Genomic DNA, 26,952 nt, shown 5'->3' on the forward strand with positions numbered 1-26,952 from the left:
AAAGACTGAAGCTAGAAAATAATGACAGACATTTGAGTTTCAGATTTCATACCTTTCAGAAAATTCGTACTAATGCAAGACCTACTACTATTCTATTATCTTTCTAAGTTTATAAGAGCAATATTTAAAAAAAAATTCTTATTTTTGGGCCTTTGCCTCAGTTTTATTTATGGGTTTGTTGCTCTAAGAGGTTGAGTGGTGTGTGTGTGTGTGTGTGTGTGTGTGTGTGTGTGTGTGTGTGTGTGTGTGTGTGTGTGAGGTAGGTAGGTAGCATACCTCTCAACTGTCCAAATGTTGCAGAATGTCCAGATTTTTGCCCCATATTTTTTGTCTGTTCCTCATAAATTTTGTGATTTTCTAGAAAATCATTGAAGGCTGAAGTTGCTAAATAATGACAGACATTTGAGTTTCAGACTTCATGTCCTTTAGAAAAATTCATACTAGCACAAATCCTGTTATTCTAGCAACTTTCTTATACTAGTACAAATCCTGTTATTCTAGCAACTTTCTAAGTTCATGAGAGCATTATTTAATATCTGTCCCTGTTTATTTTAGGCTTTGTCCATATTTCTTGCACTAAGAGGTATGTAGGGGTGTGTGTGTGTGTGAATGAAACACCCTAGTTAGGGGTAGCAGGTAGTTAGTAATTTACTCAAGCTCAAAACCTGCACCTTAGTTACAGAAAACAAAAGCATGAATCCCCTACCCCAACTACCATGCTGCATTTTTCAAAGAACTGACTTTCAGATTCATTTTCAATTCAAGGAACCGAGTTTGAGTGAATCTATATTATATCACTGAAGAGGCATTACAGCGAATGCCTCTTCACCGACACTAAAAGAGCGAACCGTGAATTACGAGAATGGTCGTAGCTTGGCTGGGGAGGGGGGGTAGCAGTTTGACAGCTGTGAGTACAAATTTGAAAATCCTAGCTACACCCCTGGCCCAAGGGCCTATGTAAGCCTAGCCAACAAAATTCCCTGGCTTACGCCACCCAAGAAAGTTATTTTCCTGTGCCACTGTCGAGCAGAGACACAGAAGTGATCCCCAAGGTGTATTTCCTATTTCCTATCCACTCATCAAGATTTTTCTTGAAGAGTGCTAATGAAGAGCTTTGCTTGACATAGATGGGTAGCCTGTTCCAGAGTATGGGAAGTCTCTGGGACAGGAATCTATCCCTCCAGCCTGTCCTGTTTCTGTGGCCTTTCCAGCTGCTGCAGATGTCTTGTGAGGTACATTCCAAAAGGGGCGTTGTACTCTATAATGGGTCTAATGAATGTCGAGTAGAGGGGAACAATGACCTCTTTTTTCCTGGATGAGAACCCTTTTATAATGAGGTGCACCATGTAAAAGGACTTCCTGACTACTGTGGCGATGTGACTATCAAAGGAGAGACTACTGTCCACCTAGGTCCCAAGGTCTCTTATCACACATTCGGTGTTAAGTAGATTGCTGCCTATGTGGTAGTTCATGGGTACAGAGTTTTTACCAAAGGGGATGACACTGCACTTTTTGGCACCGAGCTTGAGGCCATGGTTCTGACACCAGGCATCTGTCTCAGCAAGGCCCTTCTGTAGGATGTCCACATCATTTGGGGACTTGTCTATGGCTCCTAGTTTGCAGTCATCTGTGAACTTCGTTAGCCAGAGGCCTCCTGTGTTAGCCTGTACTTCAGAGAAGTAGATACCAAATAGGAGAGGTCCCAGGATGGAACCCTGTGGTACTCCACTTGTCACTGCTTTGAGGTCAGATTTGGAGTCTGCAACTTTTACAGTGTGGGTTCTGTCAGTGTGCCAGTTGGCAACCCATCTTGTAACATAGGGATTTATACCTAGTTTAGTGAGTTTAGCTATAATTCCAGAATGGGGGATGGTGTTGAAAGCCTTGGCGAGGTCAAGATAGGCTGTGTGAACCACCTTACCCTCATCTATGGCTTTAGTGACTGCCTCAAAGAAGTCGATCAGGTTCAGGAGGTATGGTCTGCCTTTCACAAACCCGAACTGGGTGGGATCCAGAGTTTGGAGGTTACCAGTGTCTTTGTTTATGATTTCCATGATGATATGTTCCATGGCCTTGCAGACCAGGCTCGTCAGGCTAATAGGTCGATAGTTCCCGGGATCAGTGGTAGCTCCCCCTTTGTGGAGTGGGATAACTGTTGCTGTGCGCCATTCAGTGGCCACAAAGCCTGATGCGAGGCTATTATTGAACATGGTGCTTAAGTGGGGAGCCAGTTCGTTCTGACGTTTGTGTAAAACGCAGCCTGGGATGTTGTCCGGGCCCATGGATGCTGTGTATTTAGCTTTAGAGAGTGCAGCTTTTACCTGTGTAGTTGTGATTATAGGGACTCTGCATTCTTCCTGTATAGATATGGGCCCTTTAGGGGGTGAGGGGGGGTAAAGTTAGCACTGAACCTATCTGCCAGGATGTTGGCAATATCAGTTGGTTCTGTAATTTTCGTGCCTTTGTGCTGTAACTCAGAGCAGATCTGGATGTTGCCATCGAGATACTTGACATAGCTATAGAATGCTTTGTGGTGGTCCTTAGAATTAGTGGCGATTTTGTTTTCGTAGCTAGCTTTGGAGGATCTTATAAGGGATCTCAGCTTCTTACTGAGGCTGACCAGGGAGCTCCTCCACTCATGGGATTTTACTCTCTTTTGCAACAGTTTCTTCCTTCTGTTGTACAGTTTGTTTAAGGCAGGGGACTGCCAGATTGGCTTCCTTTTTTGGAGGATAGCATCTTGGTTCTGTTTGGGATAGCATGATCCATGCACTCATGTAAGTGCTTATACAGTGCATTTGTGCATGATTCAACAGTTGCAACTGTATTGTCCATCTGCATAGGTGTCATGAAGTTCACCAATTCTGTCTTAAGAAGCATGACATTGGCTTTGGAGAAATTTTTTACCATGGTTTCCATAATGGCGGGTGGGGGCGGGATGTGGATATCAAGGGTGATCAGCTTAGGGTCAGATCAGACCAACGAGGAATTGACTTCAGGTGTGGAACAATGGTCACTCATGTTGGTAATGACTAGGTCTAGGATATTGTTGCCCCTGGTGTGAATGTGGATAAGGTGATCCAGGGCATTGGAGTTTATGAATTCCAGAAAGCGTTGAGCTAAGGAGTTGGTACATGAGTAGTTTTCCCAGTTAATGGTGGGGTAGTTGAAGTCGCCCATTATTAGGGTGTTTGGTTGAACCCTAACATTTTCCAGTTCATCAAGAAAAGAGGAGTGGGAATCCTGGGGCATGGTGGGGGATCTGTAGGAAGCTACAATTTGGATTGCAGTTTTGCCCAGAGTTATTTGCACTTGGATAACCTCGGATGCATTATGCTGAGCAACTAGCCTGGAGGTGTTGATATCCTTAATGAATATGGTCACACTTCCGCCTTTGGTGTTTCGGTCCAGGTTACATGGCCGAAAAGTGTGGTATGGGTTATAGCCTGGTAGTGCAGGGGTGCTCTCTGGAGCCTTGAACCAGGTCTCAGTCACTGCACAGATATCGATGTTCTCCATTTTAAGGAGTGCCTCGAGTGAGTGCATTTTGAGATTTAGACTTCTAGCATTGAGTAGCATTACCCTCAGTTTTTGCTTGCCTGTTCCTGTTATGGTGGTGAATTTGTTATTTGAACCTTGCCTATGAAAGGCACTATAGGGGCAGCGAGAACCTTAGCCAGTATCCGGAATCCCAGGGGCGACAGGTGCAGGCCATCTGTGGCAAAGCATCGTGGTCTGTCGACCATGTCATCCCAAGCAGACAGATACTGGATCCCCTTAGAATGACACCAGAAGCTTAGCCAATTGTTGAAGTCAATCATTTTGTCCTTGTACTGCAGTATCATTCGGGGCAATGGCAGAATGCTACTCAGGACTAGGGTCATACCTGCCTGGGCTACAAGATTGGAGAGCTCTTCCATGTCTCTTTGCATGTAGTCCAGGGAGGTACGTCTCAGGTCATTCACATCAACATGGACAATGACAGAGTCATATTTGTACTTGTTGTGGAGTGACCTGAGTGCGTGGGTTATGTGGCAGATCCTGGCACCCGACAGGCAGCTGACAGTAATCTTCTCCTTGTTTAGTCTGGTGAGTGGGACATCAGTGTGGCTGACTATAGAGTCACCTATGACTAGTGTGTTGGGTAGTTGTTTTGCCTTACTGGCTGTGGCTGAGTGGCACACTGAGTCTGTCGGCTATGTGTCATTTGGGTTGTGTTGAAGGATGGAGGTTGCTTGCGTTTCTGCTTTGGAGATCTCTGTTGCTTAGACAGATTATTACTGAGAGCCTCTGCAAATGTTTTTGTGTTGCTATGTGTGGATTTTGGTGGTGTAGATTTAGTGAGACTATGTGATGAGGGTGGTGTGGTGCAAATGTTTACCTTCTCTTCATGACTGTCAAGTTCAATCTTGGTTGCAGAGAGCTTTACCTCCAGTTTGGCTAGATAAGTGCATCTCTCACAGGTTGTAGTGTTGGGTGGTAGGAGGAGAGGGTTGTCTGTCTACATGAGGCAATTTCTACATTGCCTCAAGATGCCCAGATTCATCAGATAGACAGGAGAGAACACTGGGAGCTGACCCTTGGACATGCCTGAATAAAAAAACTAGTTTCCTCTAGATAAGTGAGGAAAGTGAGTACAAGAGCTGTTTTTCTCTAACCAAGTGAGAAAGGTTAAGTACAAAAACTGTTTTCCTCTAGGTATTGAGGAAGACTGAATGCTATAGCAATTAGTAGCTTATTTAGTGCTTACAGAACAAGTGCTGAGCATGAATAAGAAAATTTAAGTGTTAAAACTTAAGAATCTGTATCTGCACTAGACGAGTTACAGGACAGAAACAAGTGCAAATGCAGGCTTTCAAATCAGAAAGTTGAGAGAGATGGAAGAGATTGCCCAAATGGCCAATAACTACAATCTTTGGGTCAGAAACACTCCTTATGTGGCAGACAGGTTACCTAGTGCTTACCACTCCCACTGATAAGCTAGAAGGCTTCCCTCCAACACAGAAAGGCTTGGGGGGCAAAGAAGCTTACATACAGTCCTGGACACAGCAAATCTGTATCTGGAACACTAGTTACAGGAAAGGGAGGAAACAGGCTTACAGTTTTTTTTTTTTTTTTTTTTACAGAAAAGTAGCAAAACCAGTAGTAAAAACAATTCACATGCAGTGCAAGCTAGCACACTTGAGTATGTAGCAATATTAGACCAAACACAGTTTTAAAAAATGCAATTAAATTAAAAAGGAAGTGCAGAAACAGTTTATTAGGTAGAATGTCATAAAGAGATGGGACTGGGGGAGTGTCCCAGATCTCCTGGTTGTGCAATATTTTTCTTACCTGAAAGGTCATATCCTGGTGTGGCCATACCTGTCAACTGTACAGATTCTCACAGATTATCCAGATTCTTGCCTCATATATCTGGTCGTATTCCCTTAACATTGTGGTTTTCTAGCACATTTGTTGCAAACACTCAGGGGGTTGCAGAATGACAGAACATTAGAGTTTCAGACTTCACAGCCTTCATGACACACTACAATCCATCATTATTTTCTGACTTTAGACTTTCGTGGTTTGCCAATGATTTGCCAGACGACCACTATTTTGGAATAAAGACACCACAAATATGATGCAAACCTCTGTATATTCTGCAAAAGGTCTGTACAGTTGTGAGGTATGGTAGGCACTCTGTAGGTTACTCCAACCTGTGTACTGTTCATATGTGTGGCCCCCTGTACATGACCTGTCCAGCTTCCTGGCAGTAATGGATATTGACATCTGGACAGTGTGTACAACTCCCACCATAGGTGTAGCTGACATGCAAAATAGTTGGCACTGCATTTCGTGGAACATGGCCCTTTCTCCCACAGTACTGCACCTAGGCCACTAGGACACAGCAGCCATGAGAAGTTCTGCCCACATCCTGTCAGTATTCCCACACATATGCATAGCTCATTGGCCCCTGCATATTGTGGATATGCAACAAGTTATCATGTTGATTGGGACAGCCCTAGCAATGTGTGCTCTGCTGCTTTTCCCTGACAAACTTACTTTTTACTGCATTTCTATGGGAATATGGGTGTGGGGGGGGCACACCTGGCAACAGTACGCATTTGCACAGACTGTGCTGATATTGGCTTTACATTTTGGTTCCATTTAGCATAGTATTGTGCCCTGTCTTGGAGAATAGAGGCATATCACTAGAGACCACAGGTTAGATTGTAATGCCATACAACTGAGTTTCAGACTTCTTACCCTTCACAGCCTTACTGCAAATGCAAGGCCTACTGTGATATCACTGCGTAAGTCTGTAGGGGGGTATTCCATCTTTGTCGCCATTTGTGGGCCTTTGCCAGACATTTTCTACAGCTGACTTGCTCTGTGAGTCTGAGGGGTGAGTATGGGATCCCCACAGTGACATCCATGCATGTGACCTATGACCCCCCCTTCGTTGGATCCCCACATATATTGCAATGGGATTTGTCACCTTAAATGATACTATATAGTGTGGGGAAACCAGTATTGTGCAGACATTTTCTGGTGTCCCACATAGCTGTCAGTTGTCTGCTGCTATCCCAGTAGGCCACTCAATTCCCTTGCATGCATGCAGCATTAACATAGATATGCTACCAAAACATACTAATCCATTCATTTATTGTTAAGAAGACTGACTTATGTAGTGTGTGAGGACAGTGCTTGAGGGCTTCCTATGTTGGATGCACACAGTACACTGCCTGTACTTGGTAAGTTACAGGTAATGTGATGTGTGTGTCATCCATTTTACTGTGTGTGCAAGTCAGAGAGAGGTGTCAGTCCCTGGGTCCCTACAGTGTCAGTGTGTGTGCTATGTGTTGTCTCTTTGCCAAGGCCTGGGCATACTGGGCACACCTCTGTCTGCCTACAGGAGCAGGCTCAGGGGCTTCCTCTTCTGAGTCCCTCTGTGCCTGTGGGGACCTTGGCAATGGTGGGGGGCTGTGTGACCCTTCCTTGTGCTGTTCCTGCTGCAGCTGTTCAGCAGGATCATATTGTGTAGCATGGCACATACTATGAGCATCCCAAACACATGCTCTATAATGATCCTGGTTTGTGAGTGTGCCTCATTATAGCGTTCTTGAGTGGGTGTGTGTGCATTTCTGATGGGTGTCATCATCTACGGCTCCAGTGCATAGCCAGCATCTCCCACCAGATGGCCATACAGGATGTCCCCACTGGCAAATGTCTGGTACAGCTGTAACAAATGTCAGATGCTGGAGTCATGATAGCTTCCAGGGCTGCCAGCATCCACATTCATGATAATGGCCTGGGCATTATACATGACCTGGCAGTTGATGGTGGGGGAAGCCCTTGTGGTTTATGTAGACCCTACTCTTTTCACCAGGTGGTGCTTTGATGTGGATGTGTGTGCAGTCTATCACACCCAGTACCTCTGGGTATTCTGCTATATGGTGGAAGAGATGCATACTGCTGGTACTCTCCTCACGGGTGCTGGGGAAGTAAATGTGCTCACCGGCATGTGGTAGCATGGCATCCAGGAACTGGTGATGTACACTGGATGCGGATGCCTGAGAGACCCCCATGATGTCCCCAGTAGGTCTTTGGAAAGTACCTGTAGCTAGTATTCTTAAGGCTACACATACCTTGGTATCCACTCGGATGGGTTCCCCTCTTTTGGCTCTGGGTTTGAGTTGAGGCTGGCACAGCTCGATAATTTGCTCAAGTATGTCTCTGTCCACCCTGTAGCTCTTTACTAACTCCAGATCATGTAGCCCCTGGTAAGTTACCCTGGGTCTGAACACTCTTCTCCTCAGTCTGTGGCAGTTGTCAGCATTATCCACCTCACCACCCTCAGCCTCTAGCACGTACTGATGGATCAAAGCAATGGCAGCCCCTAACATGTTTTCGGTTAAAATTCTCTTGCATGTGTACACCAATGGTGCAGAGTTTGTGGGAAAAAACAGACTGTAGGATGTTTGCCTAGTTTATACTGTTGTGCTGCAGATGCTGCTTGTATGACTGGCTGACTATGATGCATTCCACCTGCCAGCTATGTTATATGTACTTGATTTCTTTTATTCTGCTATTTCCCTTTTTTTTCTTTTTTTCCCTTCCCATTTCTGCCCCTTTTAAGTCCTGACACATGCCTCACAAACCCGGTGCCCAAATATAAACAGTCCTGCTATTTCCTGGGTTTTTTTTTTTTTTTTTTTATTAGACCCTGTGCGCCGCGCAAACCCATTTAGCTAAAGTAAACAATGAGAAATGGCCCTCCCCTGGACAAAAGCACGCTCTTCATTTCATGGAATAAGTCAGTACAGCCTGAGACACACACCCTTGCTTAGCTGTGCTTAGCTAAACTCATCTGGGAGCCGTGGCGCTCCAAAGTGCTTACACTAAGCATGATACACCCCCTTTTTATGTCAGCTGCTTCTCCTGCTTACACCACTGCCTTAAAGCTCTTGCACAGTTAAGTGCAGTTTGGCACTTGTCTTCTTTTTGTGATTCAGTAAATTTCCGTCATTAGCATACCCCACTGCCTTAGTCCCTAGTTACAGCACTACAACAGAGCCTTTCCCCTTAGCAACCACTGTTCCATGCTGCTGTTCTGATTCTGTATGCCATAGACTATAATGGCAAAATGCAGATTTCACTTAAAATTGACTTTTCACATTTTTTTATTTTTATTTTCTGCATGATCCCATTTGTGTGGCACTGCCCTATGCTTAAACGGCTGAGATTGGCCAAAAAAAATAAACTTTGATTTTTATAATTTTGCAACACTTTTCCATGCTAGTGGCCATATATTTGGCCACTGGCATGCCTAAGGATTAGAATACATGCTTTAGTTTGAGCTGTCATGCCTCTGTCTTGATTTTTGCAGAAATGTATTTGGTTACTAGCCAAATCCATTTCTACATGCTACACTATTCTGCCACGGATGCCTGCCTGCTTACTGGATCACTAATTGACCTCATTTGCATGGTTTTCATCAGCAAATAAGGTCATTAGCATAACCCAGTCGTGTTCATGGCAGAATAGTGTTAGCAGGCTCGTGCACATCCCCAGGCTTGTTTACTGGATCGCTCTGCAGACATATTACATGCAGGAATGGCTACACTATTCCTGCATGGGTCTCTTCACTATTCCTAGACCTATCAACAGCATTTGATGCAGTTTTCCACAAACTCATACTGCATTGACTATAAATCCTTGGCCTCAATAAAAGCACCATCACCTGGTTCACAAGCTATTTCAGAGGAAGCAAACTGACAAATGGCTAGGCTCCTACTTTCCCCATCTTCACACAGATATAGGAGTCCCTCAAGGCTCCATTCTGGGCTCCCATATTGCTTGGCATATTTCTGAATAACATCCATAGTGTTGCAAAGCCTGCCTCTATCATACAATATGCAAATGATTCCCTGCTGGTGTGCTACACTCCTACCTTTCCAATCTACAGTCCATTACTCAAGAATCCTTTACATTCATTGAGACTTGGCTATAATAGTCCTAGTTTCTGCTTAGTTAAAAAAAAAATGAATTCATGGTATTCACATCCTAACACTAACAACAAAATGCACGGATTTACACATAATTCCATCAAACGGAACCAGAACTGAAATAGTAATGCACACAAAGCTACTAGAAATGGCAATTGATGATAAGATGAAATTTGCCAGTGTACTGACCTGCTCATCCAGAAATCTAACGACAAATTAACAACCCCACACATATAAAAACACATCCTATGTTTATGATTATGATATTTTCATATAATCATGCCTTGCTAACAAACTATATTTATGTCTAACAAATTTGTACTGTCTTCTGTATTAGTACTTATTTATTTTTTACTTATTTTTACTAGTATAACATTTGCAACTACTGTTTATACATTATTTTATGCTACAAACCTTTTGTAATAATTTTGTTATTTTTTTTTTTTTTTTTATCTGTGGAGGTTTTCTCTCCAGGCCTCTTCTGAAAAAGGGAAAAACTTACAAAAGGAAATAGATACATAAAACTAAACAAATAAAGTGGGTTGTGCATTATTGGTCTATTCTGATTAACAAAAATAAATAAATCAATTAAAAAAGTGACTCATAACTCTTACATAGTGATAGAGTCATAAATCCTCACAGAACAGTGTTCAAATGTTCTTTGTTTTTTATATGATCACAAGAAAGATCTGAGGTGTGTGAAGTGATACTCTGACAAGGAATATTTAGTTAAATGACAGCCATGCTCTAAACATATTTACTTTCCTTAGTTTTCTTTCCTACAGAATAGTCCCTGTATGTTCATGTATTAAAAATCATGGCTTAGCAGTTTCTCTCCTTCTGTAGCATTTCTGTCCTAGTCAGCTTCACTGCATATGTTGAGGCCGAATGAAATCTCATGATACTTCCTTTAGGAATTTGTCTCCCTTATTCCTACATCATTTCACCTATCAAAACTGTAAGTCTTTTGCAGGGAAAACACACTGCAAGGTACTTGTAGCTGTTTTTGTTATTTCACAGACAATGAGGTCATAAAGCTATTCAGGCACAAAACTCAGAATTTCTTAACTTTGTACACTTACAAACCTGCATTTCTTTCCTTTCCTGGAATTAGAAATCTATTAGGCCTTTTGCCATTTGAAGATGAATAAAATTAATAACTGCTGATAACCGAGTAAGAAATAATAGGACTTTAGTATACTGGAAATAACTGTAAGAAAATGGAATGAATGTCTTTATTTTTTAATTACCCAGAACTGTGCTGAACATGTGCCTGTTTTTCCTTTATGTGCCATTTTTGTACCTTTCTGAATAAAGGTCTGCATATAGTGTAGTTCGGTTAAGAGTGTTTTATTATGTACAGAGTGGGTAGATGTCAACAATATCAGAATCAAATCTTACTGTCTTCAATAACATTGCTGATAAACTGAAATAGACTGAATTATAATGTCCATAGCTTCTGCGCTCATTATTTGTTTGTTTGCGTCTTTCGGCTTTTCCCGGTTAGGGGTCGCCACAGCAGAACTCCGGTCTGCTAATGATTGGCAGTAGAGTTTTACGTGCTGGCTTGCCGGGCCTAACGCACAACCTTCAACGAAGGAATGCCCATTCACGCATGTCGCCACACAGAAGACGCTCTAACTGAGAATCGAACGGGCAACGTCTAACTGTGAGGCGACAACGCTACCGCAGCACCACCACCGCAGTATATACTGTCCATAAATTCTGTACTCAGAATGTCAAATTTTACCTTCTCCAATAACAGTGCTGATAATCGGAAACAGACTGAATTATGATGTCTGCAGCTCCTGTGATCATTATACTCTGAATTATTACTTTTTTATCCTGAATAATATAACTAATATTCTGGAATGATGGATATATCACCTGACTTCCGTACTCATTCTCAAGTGTCTGTATCAAACTTCTGTGGACTGCACTGCAATGACTTTCTGCTTACCCGGCCAAATGAACTAACTAACACACTGTATCTGAAGTATCTCCTAATAATACCAAAACCCTGTAAACTTCTACACACCTCTTTAACCTTAGTCCCCAAGCCTGTTTGTACATAATGTACTGCACATTCTGTTAGCACATTTTATTCTTATCACTATTCTTCACTGAAAGTTACTGAAACTTTCCTTTCTTATTGAATCTGCAAAATGCAAAATGAAGATAACGTATTTTTGTCTAGCAAACTACATTTAAATGAAACCTGATCTTACCAACAGCTTAAGTATTTAGCCAAGCTTTGCAAGCCATGATAAACGACACACTGCTTGACATAGGGAAGGAAGACAGAAGCAGAAACTTACACAATGTCACTTTTTAAAAATGCTATATCAGTTACTTCTTTATCCAGTTGCAAGAACTTTTTACAGACAGTGTAACACATATGTAGGGAACAAATACATGAACCATCGTAAAAAGTCTCTGACATTTTTACTGAGAATTCTCAAATTTGACAGTATTTCTCATTATTTCCATTCTAGTTTTAATAAAACTGTGATCTGGTAAGACAGATCAGGGAACTGTAATCTCATCAACTGTGCCATCACAATGCATTACAGACAAGAAGTAGAAGAAAACAAGATCACATTAGCATGTCTGTCTTATGCGGACATTCACAAATAGGAGAAACAATAAAATTAGCAATAAATAGTTACTGTATTGCTCAAAGGTTTGGATTGAGTAGAACTAGATGGCAAGATCATAAAAAAAAAAAAATATATATATATATATATAAATAAATATATATATATATATATATATATATATATATATATATATATATATATATATATATATATATATACTTATGTTTCTGCAGTGCTCCTTTAAGCTACAACTTTTGACTTTTCTGTTTACTTCTGCTTTTAGATACCAAGGCCAGCAATACAAAAATACACAAAATGTTCTTAGCCCTTACCGAAAAGTTGAAATCAAGGAAGAAACCATGGACTTCAAAGAAAAATAATTAATATGTCTTCATAACCTGTTCATGCTTGAAGCACAGTTACAAATTATAACGTATACCTTCATGTTACATTTTTATATGCACTTGTACTGCTGCAATCTTTAGGCAACTTGTAACACTTTATCAGTAGATCTGTATTAAAGGTAAATAATAATTAGTTACTGCGTATAAGCCCATCAGTGGACATTATTAGCAAAGGTGTGGGGAGGGGATAAATCCCAAAAGCAAAGAATTAATAAAAAAAAAAAAAAAAAAAAAAAGGGAAAGAAATATCATTTGAAGGCAAAATTCTGCTTAAACTGTTCAATAAAAGGTAAATTGAAAAGTGCATATTGATCATAATAATCTTTATCTCTCCTGACATTAGCTGCAGGTCTGGATTTCTATGTGTCACCCTGAAATGTTTGCAGTTTCTAAAACACATCTTGTTCTGGGAAAGAAAAACAGACTGGGGGATACAGGGACAAACAGAGATGATTAAAACTGCTACTTTAGCTTTTATATTTAGATTTGTAACAGTAAAGTTGAAGTACAGTAGATTGCCCTAGGAATAACGATTGATGGAGGCAAAAGTTGCTTATATATTTTAGTTAATGACAGTCATAGTAGCAATGCCAATCATATTAGCAAAGCTAAGGCTGCAACATAGGAGGTTATATTGGCATACTACAAAACAGTAGGCCTATAGGGCATTTAAACATGTGCCAAGAGGTCTGAGACTAACAGAACTTCTTATAAGTGATGGATTGGAACATCGCAGTGAAAGATATAATTATTTTATTAAGATTTTTTAGGGCTGCTACAGTATATAGTAAATGCAGATGAAACCAGATAGGACAGATGAAAAAATACAAAATAAGCCAAGTTAAAAATTGATAAAAGTCTTTTACAGTATTTGGACTACTGGCAGAAATTAAATGAATTTTCACATAACATTTAATTAAAATATATTAGAACTGGGAAAAAATCTGATATAAACAATACTGATTCTGAAAAAAACTGAAGTTTAATTATGCACAAAAAGCTGAAAGCACTCAAGCCAAAAGTTTGAAGATGGGTAAAAAGCATCTTCTTCCAAAGGTTACTTGTGTAATTAGTACTGCTCTGCTAAATAAAAATATGCACTCTAATGGGAAGTTCTGAGAAAGAATTTGTTATCTGAATGGTAAAACAGTTAAAGAAAGGTGCCTATTCTTGACCCTATTAACTTCACTGGTAGTCACATGGCATTAGGCGTGTGTGGGAGTAGTCTCATATTGTATCCTGTAATGGGACCTAGTTATAAAAGTGGAAGAAAGATTCATACTTCTATTTTCTTTTCTAGTGCCCAGAAATTGGAAGATAGCACTGATATGCCAACAAATAATGTTAAGTAAAGTTATAGGTGCCTGAACTACTAAGTGGCATTGTAATTTCTCCTATACTCATTTTACATACTCCCATAATTTCTAGACTACAACTACACTGTGTTTTAATGCTGAGCGGATATGAGCATTTCAGTAAAGTCGACATTTTCAATATTTGACTTTACTGAAAAGCTTAGTTCGAAATTTACTGTGTTCGGTGGTCTGATTTTCGAACATGTTCAGAAATTTGAACATTCGAGCGCAGTGAATTCAAATATATGACAGTAAACCATATATACATATATATATATATATATATATATGTGTGTGTGTGTATATATATATATATATATATATATACATACATATATATATATATATATATATATATATATATATATATATATATATATATATATATATATATATATATATATATATATATATATATATATATAGATATACATACACTAACTCTGAAACAGCACAACGGGGTAAGGACAAATTCCCTTACTCTGCTGTACCACGATACCACACAAAAAAGGATGAAGACAGTGATTTGTAGTGCCCTGTATATATGCATGCACCTAGAGTTGTAGTTTTCCATATAAAATTTCATCTAGCATTTTCTCAAGTATCTAGCTGAGTGTGAAGCAGCTAGTTTGCTCACTGAGAAGCATTACCCCAACAGTGTTGTTTTTACATCAGTTCTAAACCTTTTCCCCAGTCCAACAACTCCCAGTTTAGTTAGTTACAAACCACTCTTCACTGTTCCTCATAGATCACAAACGAGAGGATCCACAACCATGGATATGGACTTTCCTACTGTCTCTGTAGCCAGTCTGGTAGAAATGGGCATCCTGAGCCAGTGTTGCAATTGTTTCTTATTTACTGACAGCCATTTTATTTTTAAGCAGCCTGACAGCAGTATGCAAGAGCTGAAAAAATTGCTTGAAACCACCACGAAATAGATCCAACAGCATTTAATGATAAAGACAAAAACAGAAACAAGCGCTTTCACGCAATAAAATTGCGCTTCCTCAGGTTACAATCTCACAGAAATTTTCATTGCCTTTTATACCAGTTCATCAAACACAATTAATCAATTAATTCAAAAAATCACATTGTTAAAGTAAAGTTCATCAAAATTCATATTAACAACCTAACATTCCATTTAAAAACTGAATAAATTGTTTATATTATTTATAAATTCAGTAATTTCCATACTTTAAGATTTAATCAGCAAGTTAACATCAAGAAATACATATAGTTTCATAATTGCTAGTAGTATACCTCATTAATTATAATTGAGGAAGTAATGCCCATATTTAGAAAGAAGCTTGCTTAGGATATGACATTACTTATAGATCATGTTACCAAGTTAAAACACCAACATTATTATATTGCATTGAGTTCGTGAATGCAAAGGCATAAGATTAAAGTATTAATTGTGACATTAAAACAACACATAAACAGAAATAGCAAAAACAAAAGCATGATAAAAACCAACCATTGCTAACAAAGAAATAAATGGCCACAGTGTAAACTGAAGCGTTCCACAGGACATTTACAAAAGTCTTAAATGATGCATGGAGGCCAGTTAGTACAAAATGGCTTGTTATTTAAAGGCATGCTTTCAAGCAAACAAAACAGAAACCAGACATCATCATCTGGGTTATGCTAACTGCATAACTATCGCAATGATGTTACGTGCCATTTCTGCCCAGATTATGACAGTAAGTCATAATTATTAGGGCAGACTTTATGTGAATTACATTGAGTAAAGTACTAAGATGTAATGAATAAAAACAAAGACCAAACATCAAGCAACTGCTCACAGCACACAACACAATGATGTTCATAAACTCCATTTCACCTCCAATGAACACCATTTGCTACTCAAATTGGAACCTTAAATATTCCAGTCATCAAAATTGGAATTCAATATATATAAAGTCGACCAGTAGCGTAAAGTATATATATTAGTTATAAAACATTAAATAACTAATCTAAGAAAAAACGACCGTATATATAAACACTATCATACCAACAAATGTACAAGATTATAAACAGAAAAGCTCTTAGTCACAAAAAATATCTGCACGAGAAAGGTTGTTGTCCACACCAAAGGTCAACACCAAGTAATGCCGTTAAAAGCACATCAATTAATCAAACCCAAATTAACTTTATAGCCACAGTAGTTATATACAGAGTCTGCATACATAGTAATATAAAAATATAGAAATATAAAAATGTATAAAAATATAAAAATAATATAAAAATACAAAAAATACAAAAAATACGTGAGTTTCTTCTCATCTTCATTTCCTAATCACATTGGCCATTACGTCAATGTCATCATTTAAATAAAGATAAAAGATAAAAATAAAGATAAAAGATAAAAATAAAAACCAAAGTCATATAACAATTTGGAACCGGGTAGTTCCTTACACTATGGGGGCCCAGGCAGATGATCAGACCATATCCAAATAAACCACAATAAATGACGATGCATTACAACAAAAAATTAGCTATGAAAGTTGTGCAATGTGCATATTAACATTAGTAGATGAAAAATAATATTTAGCATCTTAGACTTTTAACATGGTGGATCACCTTATCCAAATCTTTGATCTTTATAAAAAGGTCCTCATTGCAAAACATCAGTGATAAAACATATATTGTAAGTTCTTATTCAAATCAAACATAATAAAATAAATCAATTAAGTGGGTCCTGACAGGGCTGGTCGAAGGTTGACCACGGTGTTCAAACCTGGTGGTATATGTCTCTGTAGCCAGTCTGGTAGAAATGGGCATCCTGAGCCAGTGTTGCAATTGTTTCTTATTTACTGACAGCCATTTTATTTTTAAGCAGCCTGACAGCAGTATGCAAGAGATGTAGTTACACAGTCCCCACGATTCAGCAAGCTCTGCAAAGTGTGCAGAAATAGTGCAAGAGCTGCTGCACGCAATATGGCCAGCGTGCGATCCAGGAATGAGCTCCCGGGACGTGCACGAGTGCTCCTACACTATTCCTGTATGGACACAGCTCCTGTATGCTAATTACCCCATTTGCAGGTGACAACTATGCAAATTAGGTGAATTAGCAATCCAGGAAGCAGGCAGACGTCTGTGCAGGAATAGTGTAACCTGCAGAAATATATTCGGCTACTGAATACATTTCTGCAAATTACAAAATGGAGGTATGGCAGCTCCAAAGAAAGCATGTATTCAATGTAGAAGGTATGCCAATGGCCAAATATATGGCCATTGGCATGGGAAATAGTTGCAAAATTATAAAAAAAAACTTTTTTTTTTTTTTGGCTGATATCGGCCGTTTAAACATAGGGCAGTGGTGCGCAAATGGGATCGGCCCGAAAATAAGAAAAAAGTTGGAAATAAGCTTTTAAACCAAAATCACCATTCTGCCATAATAGTCAATGGCATGCATAAGACAATACCATGGAATAGTGGTTGCGAAGGGGGAAGGCTGAGTGTCAGTTTTGTAACCATGCATTAGCAGTCAGTTTTATGCAAATAAGGGAATCGATACTGAGTCACAGATTTCCCCTCACTGTTAGCTTGCACCCAACCGTGTAGGTGTAGCAACGCCATGGTATAAGCCTAAGAGACAGATGATCTCATAAGGGGGAGTGTCATGCATGCTGTAAGCTTACTGGAGCTCTGTGGCCTGTGTTTGCCCTTAGCTCAGCACAGCTAAGGAAGGAGGGTGTGTCTGAGGCTGCCTAGCAGTGTTTACATTGCCTAAACGGGTGTGCGCGCTGTGCCCCAGGTTTAAAAAAAAATTACCAGGAAATAGCAGCTCTGGACTGGGTATGTATGGCGCACCTCACGACTTAAATGGGAAGGCAATGGGAAGGGAAAACAGCAGTAGGAAGGCAATCAAGGAGAGCTAGCATAGCTGGCAGGTGAAATGTATCAGAATCAGTCAATTACACAGGCAGCAGCCCAGCACACTACTATAAACTATGTAAACACCTTTCACTCTGGTTTTTCCCACAAACTCTACACCACCGATGTACACAGATGGGGAAATTTTACCTGACAAAATGATAGGGGCTGTTGTCGCTCTCACACATCAATATGTGGAAGAGGCTGAGGGTGGTGAGGATGAGAATGCTGACGACCAACCCACAGTGAGGAGAAGGAGAAGAGTGTACAGAGCCAGGGTGACCTACCAGGGGCTACATGATTTGGAGATAGTGTAGCCCTAAAGGGTGGACAGAGACATCCTACAGCAAATTGTTGAGCTATGCCAGCCATGCCTCACTCACAGAACCAACAGAGGAGAACCCATCCCAGTGGATTCAAGGTAGTGTAAGAAGACTCTTTACTCAAAAGCCGACTAGCTGGAAAACGGCAATAAAGGCTTCGCAGATCCACTGTAGTCCACTATAATCACTTTATTGCTTGACAGCAACACGACAATATGATTCACATGAAAACACACACAAAAAACAATTAAAACCAAAAGTTAAGCGCTTTCATCTGCCGATTGCAGACTTCCTCAGAACATAACATTTTGGAACTGTCTCTGAATGGTGGAGTGGATACCAAGGTATGTGTAGGCTTAAGAATACTAGCCACAGGTACCTTCCAAAGGCCAACTGGGGATATCATGGGGATCTCACAGGCATCAGCATCCAGGATACTCCAACAGTTCCTGGATGCCATATCAGCACGTGCCTGTTAGCACATATATTTCCTCAACACCTGTGAGGAGTTGGCCAGCAATATGCGTCTCTTCCACCACATAGCAGAATACTCTGCAGTAGTGGGTGCTACAGACTGCACGCACATGCACATCAAAGTGCCACCTGGCAAGCGGGGTAGGGTCTACATAAACCACAAGGGCTTCCCCACCATTAACTGCCAGGTCGTGTGCGATGCCCAGGGCATTATAATGAATGTGTATGCTGGCCGTCCTGGAAGCTATCACAACTCCCACATCTGGGATATGACACTGCTGTACCAGAGATTTGCCAGTGGGGACATCCGATACGGCCACCTAGTGGGGGATGCTGGTTACACACTGGAGCCGTGGGGCTGATGACACCCATCAGAAATGCACACGCACCCGAACAAGAACTCCATAATGAGGCACACGCACAAACCAGAATCATAACAGAGCGTGTGTTTGGGATGCTCAAGTCATGGTTCCGGTGCCTGGACATATCCGGTGGAGCCTTGCAGTACTCTCCAGCAACATATACACAAATTTTCATTGCATGTGCCATGCTACACAATATGATCCTGCGGAAACAGCTGGAGCAGGAACAGCACAGGGCAGGTCCACACAGCCCTCCCACCATTGCCAAGGCCAGCAGAGGCACAGAGTGACTCGGAAGAGGAACAACCTGAGCCTGCCCATGTAGGCAGAAGGAGGCATGCCCAGTATGCCCAGGCTTTGGCAAAGAGGCAATGCATAGCACATACAATGACACGGTAGGAACCCAGGGAATGACAGCTTTCTGACTCACACATACAGTAAAAGGGATGCCAAACATGACACTACCTGTGCTTTACCATGTATAGGGAGGGTACTATGTGCATCCAACATAGTCTGCCCTCCAGCACCATCCTCATTACTGGCACAGCCACAAGGTAAGTCACTCTTCCTAACAACTGCTGAATGGAGTAGTGTGTTCTGCTAGTTGTATATATATGGTATGGACGTCAGCATGCAAGGGAATCGGGTGGCAGAATGGGATGGCAGCAGGTAGTGGACACCTATATGGGCAGCATGAAATCCATAACAAATACTGGTGTCAGCAAAGTAGGCAGTACTAGACAAGGTGGCAAATTCCACTGCAGTAAATGTGATGGCCCAAATGTGTGTCCAGAGGACACACACATGCATGTCAGTGAGGCTCACATACCCAACAGCCTCAGCCAGCAGGACAGGTGTAGATGACCACAAAGAAAGGCTGTACTAAGCCCCCCATTGATGGCAATAGAGAACAGCCCCACTCCAGATCTACACAGACAGACTACAACAGGTCAGGCAGTTGTATGATAGTTCTGAAGGGTAACAAGTCTGAAACTGAAATATAGGTCAATAAAACCTAAGATCTGTACTCTACTGATATGCCTCTAGTCTGCATGATAGGTCAGAATACAAAACAAAATGGAAGCCAAAAGAGTAGCTGAAATGCCAGTACAGTCATAGCAAATGTTCATAGTTGTCAGGTGTGACCCCCCCCCACACACAATCCTATGTAGAGATACAGTAACATGTACGTGTGGGTTTAATAACAGTGGAGCACGGATTACCTGAGCTGGCCCAATTTACAGGATAATTGTTGCATGTGTACAATATGCAGGGCTCTGTGTGCTAGGTTGTTGTGTGCTGTATATTGTGTGGAAGTTGTCAGCATGTAGGCATAGAGGGTTGTGTCTCGGTGGCCTATGGCCAGTACTGTCGATGACAGGGCCATGTTCTGACAACTGCAGTGCCAGCCACAATGCATCCCAGCAAGACCCAATTCAGCAGTCATCCATACTCATTGCTCAGATGTCAATATCTGTCACCATCTGAAAGATAGACATGCCATGAATGTGGGCCCAGACATACACACAGTACACAGGTGGAAGTACCCTAGAGAGAGTACATAAAATTTAACTGTCAACTGCACACACCTTTGGAATTGTACATACAGGTTAGCAGGACATTATTTGTCTGTGTAGTATGGAATACTGATGTAGTCTGGCCAATCACTGGCAGACCACAAAAGGCACAGTTATGAAGTAATGAGAGACTGCCTATGTCCCCGCACAAGGCAGCATAAGGGGAATGTCCCATTTATATCTGTGAGTCAGCTGCAAGAAACTTCCATATCACACATGCACTCAGCTCACCCCACCCCACCATCAGACACAGGTTTATCACAGGTCATATCCCTGCTGTTGGGAATGAGTACAGTATGACCCCCACTTATGTATGGGAATACCCACAGAATGCAGCATGCTGAAGAGGTGTCCCATGCAGGTGTGTCCCTAGCTGTAAGCAGCACTCTGGCAAGATCCAGAACAATGGATTAATATGGACAGGAACTATTGCCATTAACACTTTGCACACTTACCCTGTCACCCCAGGGGAATCCAGTGGCTTGCAGCCTGGGACTGTAGGAGTGACAGAATGCATTGGCCTGCTACAGATGGCCTGCATCACTAATAAATGCCCTACAGTCCTCTGTCAAAGGCCTGTGCCTCACCCGTACTGCCAGTGTATGTTATCTCATGGGGTCCCAACTAACACAGTCCACAGAGCACAAATGCAAAGCCATGTCGACAAATCCCAGTAGCATGCCCACCATGTCCTACTGCATGAACTGTGGACCGACCCCTAAATACCGCTGGGATGAAGGGACAGCTATAGGGATACTTCTCAGATATTGCTTGCACAATGTTAGGAAGAGGATAGAATAACAGAATGGGGGTGTGTAGAAGCATGGACGCCATGGAGTGTGTGAAGTCTGAAACTCTGATGTGTGCCCATACTACCCCTGCCTCCAAACCCAGTAATGGGTGGCTACAAACCTGCTCGTAAACCACAATGTGAAGGGGAACTGACCAGATATATGAGCACTGCCTCTGGGTAACCTGGGTGAATCTGTACAGCTGAGAGGTATGGCCACAGCAGGATATGGCCATTCTGTTATGTCAACAGATGCACAAGCAGGGGATCCTCAGCCACCAAAGTGCCAAGGCGCTGGACCACTTACACAGACCAATCAGCAAGTGTCTGCAGCTACCCCTCCAGAATGGCATGAATGTGCAAGAATATGTAGGCTGCAGACCACAATACTGGACACAGCTTCATTCATCTTGTATTTCCCAGGAAATAACTGTGAGCAAATAAGTATATCTGTCAGTAGTTGATGACATAATACATCACAGTGTAAAACAGTGCATATGCCTGAATATCTCTGCTAACACCAACCATGTAACACAAGCAGCACAGACACAATAGTTACAGTATCCCACTACCTTTCACCCATTGTGACTCCATATTGTCAACCTATCTACAGATATCCTGCAGAAACAGGTTGCTAGCTGTAAGTGTAGAACACAAAATTCTGCATTGGAGTGCAACCTACCTTGAATGGATTCACACACTCAATACAGGAGGTCATACTGGGCATGCTCCCACACTTAGAGAAATGAAGCCCATGTCTGACAACAACAGTGGACTATACATATCTGTCAGTCGCAGATGTCTGTGCACACACCACATTGCACACCATTCATGCTTTGCACACACATTCGATAGGAATACTCACACATATCCAAGGCCAACACACTATAACAGGTCAAACATACACACACAGAAATGTGGGGAAGAGAGAGGCAGACAATGACAAAGAAATTGCCATCATGAGGCCTGTCCCACCCACCACACATCCAACTGGCTAATATCACATGATGTGCCGATGTCAATCACTATAGACATTTATTTTTGGTAGCCCTCAGCCCTATAGTGTCTGTGTTACTTGTAATAACTGTGTAACATGATAGTAAAATCAGTATTCATCTGCCATTTGTATACCCAGTCCTGTTAAATGTAAAGTTATGTGTGACTGAGTGTTGTGTGTGTGTGTTTCCACAGGAATGGTTTATGGCCCATTCACACACACTGCAATTCCCATTGCCCATGTTAGCACTCATGCTGATGTCAGCCACATTAAAATAACCCTCTGGCCAATTCTCAGCTCCATAAGCTTCATGGCATGTGCAATAAATGTGTAATGTTATAGTGTAATATACCTAGTTAGGTAGGAGTTCTAATCCCAGACATGGCAACTGTGAAACTGTGTGTGTATACAGATTAATGATTTTGAGGCCATTCACAGTCACTACACCTTCCATTGCCCTACTTTAGCAAGCCTGCTGATGTCAGTCACCTTGAAATAAAACTTTAGACAAGGGCCAGCCATATAAGCCCTGTGGTGCATGCGATAACTGTGTAATGCTATAGTGTAACATATTAGTTAGGTAGGAGTTCTAATCTGAGACATGGCAACTGTGAAACTCTGTGTGCATGCGTGTGTGTGTGTGTACATGTGGAGATTAATGATGTTGACACCATTCACAGTCACTACACCTCCCATTGCCCTACTTTAGCAAGCCTGCTGATGTCAGTCATCTTGAAATACCCTTTTGGACAAGGTGAGTCCAATAAGCTCTGCGGCATGTGCGATAACTGCATAATGTTATAGTGTAAGATACTAGTTAGGTAAGAGTTCCTAATCCCAGGCATGGCAACTATGAAACACTGTGTGTGTGTGTGTGTGTGTGTGTGTGTGTGTGTGTGTGTGTGTGTGTGTGTGTGTAGATTAATGATTTTGAGGCCATTCACAGTCACAACAACTCCCAATGCCCTACTTTAGCAAGCCTGCTGATGTCAGTCACCTTGAAATACTTCTTTGGACAAGGGCTAGCCCTATAAGCTCAGTGGCGTGTGCCATAAATGCACAACAATGTAGCAGCAGTAACTACAGAGGTATGGGTTTGAATCTCATCTGTGGCATGTGTTTGTGTGGGTACCTAAAAGATTTTGGCCCCATTTACACCCAGTACACATCTTAGAGCCTGACTTTAGCAGTTCTGCAGATATCATCCACTTTAGAAGTACCTGTTGCCATCCCTAAACCATGTCAGGTCAGTGGTGCATGTGGTAAATGCGTAACATAATGGTCCGTAAAGATTGTTAGATAGAGGTTTGAACCTCACCCCTGGCAAATGAAAATGTGTGTTTAGGGTAAAATAATTTTTGGGATTTCTCACCCACTACATCACCCAATGCCAGTATTTACAAGGGCTGGTGATGTTACTCACTTTAGAAGTACCTCGGGACAACATCCATCCTATAAGCTCCTTGGCACATGTGATAAATGCGGTACACTGTAGTAGTAATACATAGATAAGTAGGGGTTTGAACCTCAGTACTGGCAAGTGTGTGTGTGTCTGTCTATCATCAGTATTCTGAGTGGAGATTGCTGTGATTGTGTAATAACAGGATGCATTGTGGGGCAGGTTTTGCTAAATTATTATGTTGAGGACCTAGTATATGTCTCAATGTCCACCTTACAAGGACAACAGATATCAAACACCAGAGAGGCTGGTGTAGACAATCTGTAGCCCTACATGTGACATTATGGATTGATGAACAATATAGGCAACCCTTGTATTACTCAGAGAACACTCTCCACCCACGTCTCATATACAAACACACTTGGCTAGGCAACAAGCACTATATTGGTAGTTCCCTGCATACTGCCTCACAGACAGTAACCATGGTGTGATTGCAGTGGACTACATGCCTGTTGACCATGACAGTGCCATTGCCACCAGAAAGTACTGTGATGTGTTACATCCCCTGACTGTGTGTGTTATCCCTTCCTACAGTAGGCAAATAAATGTTTACAGTGGTCCTTTTGCTATGCTGTCCACTGGACGCCTGCAACAACTGTAGAGTCTGCAAATGTAACCCACAAAGGGAATACCATGCCTTATACACATGCCCTGTATGGACAGATGCCACTAACTCCACTGAATACCTGTATCATGCTGTCAATGTAGGTGCAAGCACGATCCAAGTTCCATAGCCAGGTCTCACCAAATGAGGTCAGGAATGCTACATCTGATTATAACAATCTGTCCACACAACATGTCCCAGAGACCTCAAGTACACTTCCACACATCACAGAACATGTGTGTGGGACATGTGTACAACCCAGACACTGTCCAAGATATGGAATATAGATCACATACATGGGAAGCAGTGCACATCACTGGCCACCCAAAATAGTAACCCAGATGAGTGGATGGTGAATACAATACTCACCTGTCAGGACCACTCCAGGGACTGCATCCCTGAGCCACACTGGAGACCATTGTCATGTGGCCTGATGCCAAGGTACTCCCTTTGCCTAGCCTTGTAGAGCCTTCAGGCCCATTCAACTACTGTACACCTGTGAAGCAATTAACCTATGCATCTCAGTACTGGCAAGTAAGTGTGTGTGTGGAGATTAATGATTTTGAAGCCATTCACAATCACTACAGCTCCCACTGCCCTACTTTAGCACGCCTGTTGATGTCATTCAACTTGAAATAACTCATTGGCTATGTATCAGCCATATAAGCTCTGTGGTGCTTGTGATAACTGCGTAATACTGTAGTGTAGCAGCCTAGTTAGATAAGAGTTCTAATCCTGAACCTGCCAATTGTGATAATGTGTGTGTTTCCCTGAGAGAGAGAGAGTGTGTGTGCATGTGTGTGTGTGCATGTGTGTGTGTGTGTCTGTGTGTGTCTTCATTGACCCCTGTTTTTGTGGATATTCACATGTACTACACTTCCCTTATCCCTCCTTTAGCACTGTTGTTGATGTCACTCACTTTCAAAGATACCTTTGGACAGCTCTCCAACATGCAAGCTCCGTGGCATGTGCAATAACTGCATAACACTATAATAGAAATACATAGTCAGGTAGGGGTTTGAAACTCAGTACTGGTAAGTGTGTGTATCATCAGTATCCTGTGTGGATGTTGGGGTGATTGTGTAATGACAGCAGCCATTGCAGTGTGGGTTTTGCTACATCATTATATTGAGGACCTATATGTCTCACTGTCCACATTACAAGGACAACAGTTTTCAAACACTGTAGAGGTTGTTATAGACAATCCTCAGCCATAAATGTGTACAGCCATGTGCAATTACTATGTGATAGAATGAATTAGTAAACAATAAAGACAACCGTTATAATACCCAGCTACCATTCTCCACCCACGGATCATACATAAACAAGCTTGGCTCTTACTCCCTTCCTTTCTTACTTTGTCTCTGTCTCTGTCTCTCTCTCGCCCTCCCTCCCTCTCTGGTGGATGTGGAAAAGTACATCTGTTTTGCATAGGCAGCAGCTTGAGTTTTGTAAGTGATGCTCATAATCAGCTGATGGCCTATGCATGAACTGCAGTCCCTCACTTGCAAACTGCAGGTCACTACAGAACAAGTACAAATATGACTCTGTCATTGTCCATGTTGGTGTGAATGACCTGAGCCGTACCTCTCCGGACTGCATGAAAAGAGACATGGAAGAGCTCTCTGATCACATAGCCTAGGCCAGTATGACCCTGACCCTGAGTTGCATCCTGCCCTCACCAAGAATGATACCACGGTATAAAGAAAAAATTCTCAATTTCAACAATTGGCTAAGTTTCTGGTGTCATTCAAAGGGGATCCAGTGTCTGTCCACCTGGGATGACATGCTCGACAAGCCACGCTGCTTCGCTAGAGACGGCTTGCATCTGTCACCCTTAGGCTTTCGAATACTGGCCAAGGCTCTTGCCACCCCCATAAGTGCCTTTTTTAGGCAAGGCTCAAAAGACAACCCTACTGCCGTAAATAGCACAAGTAACAAAAAACTGAGGGTAGTGCTACTCAATGCCAGAAGTCTGAACCTAAAAATGCACGCACTCGAGGCACTCCTCAGTATGGAGAAAATCGATATATGTGCAGTAACAGAAACCTGGTTTAAGGCTCCAGAGAGCACCCCAGCACTACCAGGATACAACTCATACCATACATTTCGGCCACAGAATCCAAACCGAAATACAAAAGGCGGGGGTGTATCCATATTCATCAAGGATACCCACACCTCCAGGTTAGTGGCACAGCACGATGCTTCAGAGATCATCCACGTGCAACTAACAATGGGCAAAACTGCAATTCAAATTGTAGCTTGCTACAGATCACCCACCATGTCCCAGGACTGCCATTCCACATACCTGGAAACACTGGGAAACATAAAGGTCCTACCAAACACCCTAATATTGGGTGATTTCAATTATCCAAACATTAACTGGGAGAACTACTCAAGTACTAACTCCCTTGCCCAACATTTCCTAGAATTTATAAACTCAAATGCCCTGGTTCAACAGGTCAATACTCCCACCAGAGGTGACAACATATTGGACCTGGTCATCACCAACATAGGCGACCGGTGTTCCACAATGGAGGTCAACCCCTCGCTGGTTAGATCTGACCATAAACAAATCACTTTGGATATCAACATTCCACCCCCACCCCCAGACAAGAAAATTTTAAAAATTTTAAG

This window comes from Protopterus annectens, chromosome 1.part1, assembly GCF_019279795.1.
Source record: "Protopterus annectens isolate FY-2018-M chromosome 1.part1, PAN1.0, whole genome shotgun sequence".
In the NCBI taxonomy this organism is placed as follows: Eukaryota; Metazoa; Chordata; order Ceratodontiformes; family Protopteridae; genus Protopterus; species Protopterus annectens.